The sequence below is a fragment of the Arachis ipaensis genome, chromosome B2, assembly GCF_059453495.1.
Source record: "Arachis ipaensis isolate K30076 ecotype BB chromosome B2, ASM5945349v1, whole genome shotgun sequence".
In the NCBI taxonomy this organism is placed as follows: Eukaryota; Viridiplantae; Streptophyta; class Magnoliopsida; order Fabales; family Fabaceae; genus Arachis; species Arachis ipaensis.
This window is the reverse complement of record NC_142437.1, coordinates 78,918,727-78,928,083: the sequence shown is the minus strand read 5'-3', so window position 1 is coordinate 78,928,083 and position 9,357 is coordinate 78,918,727. Positions and strand designations below refer to the sequence as shown.

At 39.3% G+C, this 9,357-nt stretch overlaps 1 non-coding gene across 1 annotated transcript; it reads left to right on the top strand.

Moving 5' to 3' along the window:
* Positions 1 to 381: 381 nt before the first annotated feature.
* Positions 382 to 488, top strand: LOC148574521 (small nucleolar RNA R71). Its single transcript, XR_015906426.1, has one exon. It is a non-coding gene; the product is annotated as a small nucleolar RNA R71 (small nucleolar RNA).
* Positions 489 to 9,357: the final 8,869 nt, after the last annotated feature.

Sequence of the window (9,357 nt, the reverse complement as noted above, 5' to 3'; positions counted from 1 at the left end):
TTCCTAGGTGAGTTTTCAATGTAGTTGGCTTGTTCTTGCTCATCCTCTGCCTCTGCATTCACTCCCTCTTGGGTTGCTGATGAGGTGGTTATTACTGCTACTTGGTTCCTCTCCATCTTCTTGGTAAGATCAGCCAACTGCTTGGTGATAAGCTTGTTTTAGGCCAGCAGTGCATCCACATTGTTTAGCTCCATCACTCCTCTAGTGTTGCCTCTTTCAGAAGCATAGAAGTAGTCATTCTCAGCTACAGTCTCAATGACATCTATGGCTTCTTCAATGGTCTTCTTCTTGTTCAGAGATCCCCCGGATGAGTGGTCTACTGCCTTCTTCGATTCATAAGAAAGACCTTCATAGAAAATGTGCAGCTGCACCCATTCATTGAACATATCTAGTGGGAACCTTCTTGTCAGGTCCTTAAACCTCTCCCATGCTTCATATAGAGTCTCACCATCTTGCTGCCTGAAGGTTTGTACCTCAGCTCTCAACCTGTTGATCCGTTGAGGAGGATAGAATCTGGCCAAGAATTTGTTCACTACATCTTCCCAGGTTGCTAAACTCTCCTTTGGAAAGGATTCCAGCCATTTAGATGCCTTGTCCTTGAGTAAGAAAGGGAACAGAAGTAGTCTATAGGTGTCAGGATGAACACCATTAGACTTCACAGTATCACATATCCTCAGGAAGGTGGTTAAATGTTGATTGGGGTCTTCTTGGACACTCCCTCCGAATGAACAATTGTTCTGAACAAGGGTGATGAGCTGTGGCTTTAGTTCAAAGTTGTTCGCATGTATGGTTGGCCTTTGGATGCTACTTCCGTAATTTCCTGGGTTTGAATTGATGTACGAACCCAGAATCCTTCTCTCTTGCCCAGCCTGATGTGCTGGACCTTCTCTGCCATGGTTGTGAACCTCTTCTTCATGATGGTTCTCCATATTTTCATCCATGTTCGGTTCAAAATACTCCTCCTCTTTCTCAGCACCAACTACTCTCTTTCCTCTTGCTTCCCTCCTTAATCTAAGGAAGGTCCTCTCAGGTTCAGAATCAAAGGAATTTGAAGCCCCGCTTCTTCTCCCTGTCATACAACCAACAAGGCACAAGCAAGGAAATAGATGCAGAACGTATTTCTGTTAGAATTGCTGTTAGTGTGAGTGATGCAATATTTCAAACAGTTAGTGGGTTAGTGGATTGAATTGTAAACAACTAAAAAAAAGTAGGGGAAAGGGAAGAAAATAACTAAACTGAAAGTAAATAGCTCAAACAAAATTTTAAATCAAACAAAAGAAAAATGCTCAATCTAGTTATCCTCCAATTTAATCATTGTTGATACAAAATCAATCCCCGGCAACGGCGCCATAAAATTGATGCATGGAAACTTGTCTCTCAACAATTTTCCTTTGGCAAGTATACCGAATTGTCGTCAAGTAAAAACTCACAATAGAGTGAGGTCGAATCCCACAGGGATTGATTGGTCAAGCAACTTTAATTAGATGAATGTTTTAGTTGAATTAAGCAGAATTAGATTTGAGATTTGCAGAAATTAAATGGGGGGAAAGTAAATAGCAAAAAACGTAAATGCTGGAAATAAAGAGCTGAATGTAAATAGTGGAAAGTAAATTGCAGAATCTTAAATGGGAATGGGGAAGATGCTCATAAAAGTAGATTGCAGAATTTATAGAGAATGGGTAAGATTAGAAATGGGGAATTCATTGGGCTTAGGAGATGTTGCATTCTCCGGATCAAGTTCATTTTCATCTCTTCCTCAATCAATGCATTCATTGATCTCCTTGGCAATCTTAAGTGATCGAATTCCAATTTCTTGGTAATTCAATCTCTCAAATCTTGATCAATAGCCAATTCCTTGGTCAATTGCTCATGAGAAGAGATGAAGTATGGTCACTGATTATACCACATGTATTTCCAAATCAAAGTGTTGGTAGGATTATATGTCACTATATCCATCCAAACCCCAATTTGGTCCAACATGAGAAAGCATTTCTAGCATGATCTCTTCATTCCTCTTCCAAAGTTCCGAAGAGATCCAAGTATGAATAGCTTCTTTTCCAAGATAATTACCCAATTGAATGAAAATTGGAAGCTTTCTAGTAAAATCAAGAGAAAAGATAGAAGAAGAATAATGAAAACTTGAGTCATAGATTGGAGGTTGAGAAAAATCTACCTCCACATCGTCTTCGTATTCACTTGGGAAAGATTCTTCGATCTCAGAAAATTCACTTACGAATGCAAGTTCATTACTAAGAAAGCCAGACTTGTGACTATCATCATCAAGGAAATTTGTGTCATGGGTTATTCCGTCTGATTCTTCATAAACAACTTGCCTTGGGGATTGTGCACTATCCTCCTTAGCATCAACTGTAACGTCCTTGACGGAGTTCTCCTCAGTTCTGGATTCCCATGGAGGTTCAGCATCTCCTAGATCTTCAACCAACTCTTCTTCTTGAACAATGACAGCTTCTTCTACTTGTTCTAGTACGAATTCATTCTCTGTCTTGTCCACTGGAGTTTCTGGTATCTCCTTCATGCTACGCTCTTCGATAGACTGTTCACATGGGGCTGTGGCTGATCTTTGTGTATTTGAGCACCTAGAAACCCATTGAATTATTGTTTGCTCCAGTTGTTGAATGGTTGTTTGAAGTTTATTTACTGTTTCCTTTAGGCGAACCTCTGCTTCTCAGGTTGCCGGACTTGGGCATGATACATAGGAAAGTGGTGGTGATTGGGAGTGATTGGATTGGTACTGGGGTAAGGAAGGATCATATGGTGGTGAATGGTGAAGAGAAGCTTGTGAGTGTGGTGGTTCGAGGTTATATTGAAAGGATGTTCTATAGGCACGGGGTGGGGCTTGTTGGTAGTTACAAGGTTGTCCACCATATCTTTCAGCTGGGTATGCACGGTAGAATGGTCTTTGTCCAGGATATCTCGGAGGGTGTTGCTGCCTAAAGGGTTGATTAGATCCTCTTGGCTCCATCCATCCTTGATTGGTCTGACCTTGATGCACATTCCTGCTGTAACTTCTATTTCCTTCAATAAAGTTAGAACCAAACTCAAAGCGAGAGGGGTGAGAGTTCATGGTAGCAAATAAAGATAAAAAGGAAAAACAAAAATAAATAAACAAGCAAAAGAAAAATATTTACAATAACCAATAATAAGGCACACGTTAGCAGTTCCCCGGCAACGGCGCCATTTTGATGAGAGAAACTTTTGCGTGGTCTAGAAATTTGCAGATAAATCTTCGTTGCAAGTATAGTTTCTAAACCTTCAAAAGTCCTTTCATACAAACGTTTTTGGGTGTCACAAGTAACAAACCCCTTTAAAAATTGTTAACCGAGTATTCAAACCTCGGGTCGTCTTCTCAAGGAACTGCAAGGAAGTATGTTCTTATTATTGGCTATAAGGGTTGTAATCGGGGTTTAGAAGGTGAGAAGCAAGTGATTTAAATGACAATTAAAGTAGATGGCAATTAAAATAAATAAATACTATAAAGCAAACTTCTGGCAAGGTAAAAGAAATTGGAAGTCCAACTTGGTTATCTCCCTCAACAATAATGAAAGTTGAATCTAAATTCCACTTAGTTAACCTTTACTAAAGTAAAGAAAAGTCAAGGGACTAATTAGTTTGACCTTCGAATCCTATTTATTTCCTAAGAAAAAGTTGGGATTATTGAAGTTCAGTTCAATTAGCAAGATAACGATTATCAATTATGTTGAGTTTGATAACTGTTGAGTTACTGATTTCTTAACCAAGACCAAAAAGGGAAAAAGTAAATTGCTGGAATAGAATATCTTCATATTGGAAACAATGGTAACACAAATTAAAGAGAAAGCCATCAATAACTGAAATACCTCAAATATCATTAATTCAAATAACAATCTGTAACATGGAATAATTCATAAATTAAATTATAAAAGTAAATAATCAACTCAAGTGCTGGAATAAATAAATAAAAGTGAAAAGGGAAGCTTAAAACAAGAAACATAAAACCTGGATCGAGAGTCATGATGACAAGTCATCTTAGCCTAGTTTTACTAGCCTTTTTCTTTGTTTTTATTAGGTTTTATGCACTTTCTTGCATTCTAAGTAAGTAATTTGGAATGGAAATGCATGGTTTCTTTAAATCAATCAACCACCCTTTAATTGATGCAAAATCATGAAGTTTAAACTAAAATTAATTGGTTTTAAATGAATTTTAAGCTTTGTGAATTTTGTGATACTTTGATTGGTTGTTTTGATTACTTGTAGGTGAAGAAAAGAAAAAAAATAAGAAAAGCGTAGCCTAAGGAGCATGATCATAGCAAAGAAAGAAAGCGTGGCACAAGGAAGAGAAGCGTGGCTCAAAGAAGGAAAAGCGTGGGTGAAGTCAAGAAACAAGAGCACAAATCTCTTGCCAAGAGCTTTAAAGCTCTTGTGGAGAGCTTTCCTTTAAAGAATCAGAAGCCAAGCTCTTGCCAAGAGCTTTATCAAGAACACATGGAAGAAGGAACCAAGAGCCAAGCTCTTGCTAAAGAACTTTGAAGCTCTTGCCAAAGAGCTTTTTCGGGCATGACTTGGAGTAAATCAAGAAGGAAAAGCTCAATAATGCACTCACCAAGACTTGAACCCATGACCAAGGGGAGGGGGCCAGCGCTACTTCACAAGGAAAAACAAGCCAAAATTGGCTTGTTTTCACTCACCAAGGTTCGAACTAAGCACCTCAAGGAAGCAATGCCTTGTGCGCCACTCATTTGCCAAGGAAAATGGCCAGTAACTTCCTTCACCAAGGATTGAACCGGGCACCTCAAGGAAGCAAGACTTTGGGGGCTTCTCTAGTGCCAAGGAAATTAGCTCCACAAGTGCTCCACCCAAGACATGAACCAAGGACCTCAAGGACAAGTAAAGCTCTTGCCAAGAGCTTTCAACCTCTTGCAAAGAGCTTTGTTCTCTTGTCACAAGGAACCGTGCGCAACACATTGGAAGGAAAGGGAACCAAAGCTCTTGGCCAAAGCTCTTGCCAAGAGCCAAACTCTTCCCTGGGAGGTGCACCATGGGCTGAAAATTGAACTAAAAATCCAAATTAATTCATTTCTTCACCAAATCAAAAGCCCATCCAAATTCCAAAATCCAAGAATAGAAAGTGTATAAATAGGAGCTAGTTTAATGTAATTAGTACCTCTAGACTTTACTTTGAATTTTTCCTTTGAACTTTCATTTTTATTTTGAGCTTTTACTTTTGAATTTAGATCTTAGAGAATTGGGAAGGAGAATTGATCTCTCTTCTTCCTTGTTCTTTCTTGAGCACTCTTTACTTTTCTTGCTTTTGATCTTGGGTGAAGAATTGAAGAACTTCTGTTTCAATCTCACCTTGAGATCTCTTGTTTACTTTCTCTGCATAATTGAATTTTCATTTCTGTTTACTTTACTGTTTCATCTTCTCTTTAATTCTACAATTTACTATTCTTTATTTCTTTTGCAATTGTTCTTGTTGGATCAAGGAAGGATTTGAGATCTAGACTTATTTTCTAGTCTCTTCCACTCCTGAGATCTTCAACTTCTTTTAATTTGCTGCAATTTAAGCACAAGTCAGTTTCTGTTTTAATTTCTCAAGCATTTCTACTTTTCTGTTTAGATCTACTTTACTTCAATCCACATTCTACTCTTCTGTTTTGTTGCAATTTACTTGTTCTCGTTTAAATTCTGCAATCCCAATTCCCAATTCCTTTTATAATTCAAGCAATTTACATTTCTTGCACTTTAAGATTCAGCCATTTACATCTCTTACAATCTAAGTTTCTGCAATCTATATTACTTGTTCTTCAAGATTCAGCTTATTTACTTTCTTTGCTCTTTAATTTCCTGTAATTTACCCCTCTCCCTTTACATTTCAAGCAATTTAGTTTCTGTCAAATACAAACCACTCAACCAATACTTGATTCGCTTGACTAAATCAACCACTAAACTAAAATTGCTCAATCTTTCAATCCCTGTGGGATCGACCTCACTCATGTGAGTTATTATTACTTGATGCGACCCGGTCCACTTGCCGGTGAGTTTTGTGTTGGATCGTTTTTCACACATCAAGTTTTTGGCGCCGTTGCCGGGGATTGAATTAGATTGACAATGATTAAGTGAAGTGGTAGTCTAGATTAAGCACTTTTTCTTTATTTTTCTTTTTTTTTACTAAGCATATTAACTATTTGACACATTGTGTCACCTAACCCCCTAACCACATTCTAGCTTTAGAATGTTCATGTTTCATTTGGTTTGTTTGTGATTTTTTTTTGCAAGTCATGGAGGCTGAGGTGCGTGAAGAGGGAGTGAGCAACAATGCTCAACCTGCAAGAAGGGTGTTGGCCTCTTACACTATTCCCAATCCCAGACATTATGGGAGCAGCATCTTCACCCCAAATGTTCAGGCAAATGACTTTGAGTTGAAGCCTCAACTAATCACCTTGGTGCAGAACAACTGTTCTTATGGAGGAGGCCCCTTGGAAGATCCAAACCAGCATCTATCCACCTTCTTGAGGATATGTAACACAGTAAAGACTAATGGTGTGCATCTTGACAGTTACAAATTGTTACTGTTTCCATTTTCCCTGAGGGACAAAGCTACTCAATGGTTGGAGTCATTTCCAAGAGAAAGCATCAACAATTGGGAGGATCTAGTGACCAAGTTCCTTGCCAAGTTTTACCCACCTCAAAGAGTTATTAGATTGAAGACTGAAGTACAAACATTCACACAAATGGATGCTGAACCCTTGTATGAGGCATGGGAACGATACAAAGCTCTAATAAGGAAGTGCCCACCTGGAATGTTCAGTGAGTGGGACAGATTGCAGAATTTCTATGAAGGCTTGACATTGAAATCTCAAGAGGCTTTGGATTATTCAGCAGGAGGCTCTTTGCAACTCATGAAAACTGCAGAGGAAGCCCAAAATCTCATTGATATGGTGGCCAACAACCAGTATTTCTTTGCTCACCAAAGGCAACGCCAACCATCACAAAGGAAAGGAGTGATGGAGTTGGAAGGAGTGGACTCAATCCTAGCTCAGAACAAAATGATGCAGCAGCAAATTCAACAACAATTTGAGCAAATGGCCAAGAGGATTGACAATCTCCAAGTTGCAGCAGTCAATACAAGCTAACCATAAACCACATGGGGACAAAATAAAGAAAACCAAGAAGATCAGCAGCAGGAACAACCTCAATATGTGCACAACCAAGGCTCAGGCCAAAATGAAGTCTATGATGACACCTACAATCCATCCTGGAAGAACCATCCAAATTTCAGATGGGGAGATAACTACACCCACAGCCAGCAACCGTGGCAGAAAAACTCAAACCAGAACAACTCAAGAAACACAACTTACTCAACCCACGACCAGCAAAATACTGACCACAATCCATACAGAAAACCCCAAAACAACCACCCAAATTCCAACTATTATCCACCCAATAACTCAGTCACTAACCGAAACAATCATCATCCACCTTCCACATCCACATTCCACCTACCAAATAACCCCGCAAATGGTTCAAATAACTTCTAGCAACAACCATCTCACTTTACACAACCACAACCAAACCCAGACTCCCAAAGAATCTCTAGTCTAGAGATAATGATGGAAAAACTCATGAAAAATCAAGAGATGGCAAGACAAGATCAGGAAGCAGCACGGAAGGACCAAGCCATAACAAGTAAAAACAAAGAGGCTTCAATCAAAAACCAAGAAGCTTCAATCAGAAATCTTGAGAGGCATATGGAACAAATGGCTAAACGAATTGCAGAGATGGGTGAGAAGCAATCAAATGCACCCCCTAGTGCCACTCAAGACCACCCAAGGGACAAAGGAAAAGCTACAAAGTGGGAGGAGTGCAAAGCAATCATAGTGGAAAGTGAGAAGGAAGCCATCAATGAAGAAAAACACAATAGAGAAGTTCCACAAGAAGAGACAAAAGAGAAAAGTGAAGAGGATAAAAAGATCAAGAATGCAAAAAGCTCAAAGAGAGACAAAAACATCCTTGAGCCACAGCTACAAGAGAAGAAGGAAGGGGTGAAGCCATATGTCCCCAAATTTCCATACCCTCAAAGGTTCAAAAAAGAAAATGAGGATAAGCAATACTCAAATTTCCTGAACATATTCAAGACACTCAGCATCAATATTCCTTTCTTAGAAGCACTTGAACAGATGCCATTATATGACAAATTTATGAAAGAAGTGCTAACAAAGAAAAGACCCTTGAAGGAAGGACAGATTGTTGAAATGACAATGGAGTGTAGTGCTATTCTCCAAAGAGGTCTACCAGAGAAGAAGGATGATCCTAGAAGGTTTTATATACCTTGTACCATAGGAAACATAACTATTGAGAAATCATTCTGTGACCTTGGTGCAAGCATAAACCTGATGCCTCTATCTCTTATGAGGAAGCTGCAAATTTTTGAGCTGAAACCCACTCGAATAGCTCTTCAAATGGCTGACAAGTCCATTCAGCAAGCACTTGGAGTTGTAGAGAATGTGCTGGTAAAAGTGGGAAAATTCCTTCTCCCAGCTGATTTTGTCATCCTGGATATGGAGGAAGACCCTAACACTCCCATCATCCTGGGGAGGCCTTTCCTAGCTACAGGCAGAGCATTGATAGATGTTGAAAAAGGGGAATTATTGCTGAGAGTGCATGATAAGCACCTAGCATTCCATGTTTTTAAAACCTTGCATGAGCCCATTCAGGAAGAAGATTTTATGAAGGATAAGGCCAGAGATCAAAGCTTGAAGGAGGCATTCAATGAGTTAACTCCAAGACTTCTAAATCCATGCTTGAAAGAAGTAGAGATGGTGCAACAGACCAAAGAAATCAAGGAGGAACTAAATCCAAAACCTCCAGATAAAGAACCACCAAGGCATGAATTATCACCTGAGAAAGAAGAGAAGAAGAAGAGGCCAAAAGGGTGGAGAAACAAGAAAATACCCACTGAAGGCTTCTCACCAGGGGATAAAGTGATGTTAAACACCCAACCAATGAAGGTGTCTCCACAATTATCTGAGTGCTATACTGTGAACCGGATTCTTTCACTTGAACACCTAGAGATCATCAAAGAGGAGACCGGAAGGAAGTTCACAGTAAGAGGAGAAAAGCTGAGGCACTATGATTTTCAACCCCCATGATCAAAGGATGAGATGTCAAGCTAGTGACAATAAAGAAGCGCTTGTTGGGAGGCAACCCAACCTGAGGTAGTTCACTTTTCATAGCTATTTCAATAAAAGGGTTAATTAGACTTATCTATATTGCAAGGAGCTAAGTTTGGTGTTGCACACCAAAATAAATTAAGGGAGAATGAAGGATTCTAAGTTTGGTGTTCCACCAAAATCTCAT